Genomic DNA, 2,352 nt, shown 5'->3' with positions numbered 1-2,352 from the left:
GATGGGAGAAGAGAATGAAAGGAACTTCAACTCTCCTCCAGATATCCTAAGTCTTCAAAACTTAGGAAAGTTTTGAATGTTTCAATGTTTCAAGGGAATCCATTGTTCATTTAAAAGGAAAACAAAAACTCTACACTTGTTTTCCTATTGGATCTATAAATCGGTAAAATATTAAGGTGGAAACAAAAGAAATACCTCTTTGCAATTGATCACCTACTTTAGTCATACAAGTCCTTGTATTTGATTGTGTTGCAGATTTATGCTTCTAAAAATAGTATGTCTCAAGTATTCTTTCTAAATCCCAAGGTGCTTGCTACTAAATTATTTTTCCTCTATTCAATGCTGAATCACAGAGAAGATAATTTAAAAGAGTTCATGTGATGTATGGAGCCAACATTGTACAAAATCTGGATTGGGCACCCTCCTGTTCTTGTAAAAAATGAATTATCATACAACTTTAGTGTGTGGGAATTTTTATTTGAACAAAGCCATCTCAAAATCACAGCACTGTAGCAATTGTTTAGTTTCCCCATCATGTCCTTGAGATATATTGTTTAAAAATTTTGCTTTTATCACAGGATATAAAACCCCTAGAAACAATTTGAGATTGAATACAGATCTCTGGCCCTGAGACTTCAGATATTTTTCTCCCTCGCTCAGTTATCCAACTGGTTTCAAATCTTATTCTCTTTGATCATGGACAGGAATGTTGGCTTGGCACAGTCATTTTAGCTCCAAACTTGTGATTTTTTTTTGTTGTTGCAAACTCCCAAGTATGAATTTCAACAAGTTAACAAAGTTAAATTCTCCTCTCTAGCCCTAAATGTCAGTTGATGCATTCAAGGTATGACATGTCATCTCTTGTCCATCTTTTTATATCGCATAGACTTTTCAATTAGCCATTTTGGATTCCAGCCACATTTGCTAGGAAATAACTGTTTAAATACGTCCTCTCCTAACACATTTCTGATGGGATTCCCCTGGCAAAGGTAGATGGGATTTTTAAAATTGGAACCATACTAGAAACAGAATTGTTTTTGGTAATTGCTGATGAGTTTCCTGGCTAGCATACATGGAGCTAAAGTGACAATTCCATTGAACAGCATGGATGGCAGAAAAGGGTGAAAGATGGCACCTGCAGAACAGTTGTCCACTCCCAGTAGGGCTTCGTTCGGACTTAGTTGTCTCTCCCCAGTGTTTTCTCCCTGCTTAAATGTTTTGTATCTTCTTACTGTTTCAGTGCTGAGATTCTGCCAAAAATACTAAACACGATTTGAAAGGAAAAGAAAAACACAGAGATAAAACTTCCCAAAATGGTATTACAGGGAGGAATAACATTTTCTTTCTTCCTTACAATTCTATTTTCCTATGCCAGACTATCTTCAAATAAAAGCCACTGAATCCAATATCCACTCATCTTAAAATAATACTATTGATAACAGCTAATATTTACTGAGCTATTACTAAGTGCCAGGTACAGTGCTAAATACTTTATTATTTCATCTAATGCTCCCAGAAACTCTGAGAGATATTTTTATTACCCTCATTATAAAGATGAAACAGATATAATGGAACCTTGATCTATGAGCATTTATCTGCCTGTACTAGTAATTTTAGACCTTTTATTGGAAGGGCTCTGAGAATCCAAGTGCACACATGTATTTTTTCACCCACTGAATATTAATACCTACAAGTATAATCAAAATGGAAGGGGGCTACAAGATGGGTTATAGTATTTTTAAACTTGTAAAAGAGTATCTTTAGTAATTCTGCTTCTACGTATATACCCCAGAGAAACTCTCCCATTATACAAAAAGAGATATGTATAAGAATGCTCATTTAGGGCTTCCCTGGTGGTGCAGTGGTTGAGAGTCCGCCTGCCGATGCAGGGGACATGGGTTCGTGCCCCGGTCCTGGAAGATCCCACACGCCGCGGAGCGGCTGGGCCCGTGAGCCATGGCCGCTGAGCCTGCGCGTCCGGAGCCTGTGCTCCGCAACGGGAGAGGCCACAACAGTGAGAGGCCCGTGTACCGCAAAAAAAAAAAAAAAAAAAAAAAAAAAAAAGAATGCTCATTTATATAGCAGTTAAAGTGAATGAACTAGATTTTCATGTATCAACATGGATAGATCTTGAAAACAATGTTGTGTAGGGAAAAAAAGACTATAGAATGATATGAATTTATAATATCATTTATGTAAAAAAGATAATATCATTTAGTAAAACCGATGTTTGGAACATAAAACAACAGAATATGTTATTTGGAAATATGCATTTTTGTAGTAAAAGGATAAAAATGTGAGCCAGAAAGGTAGAACTTTCAGGATAACAGTTACCTTGGGAGGAAAGGAATA

This window comes from Hyperoodon ampullatus (genome assembly GCF_949752795.1).
Source record: "Hyperoodon ampullatus genome assembly, chromosome: 17".
Classification (NCBI taxonomy): Eukaryota; Metazoa; Chordata; class Mammalia; order Artiodactyla; family Ziphiidae; genus Hyperoodon; species Hyperoodon ampullatus.
This window is presented reverse-complemented; position numbering follows the sequence as displayed.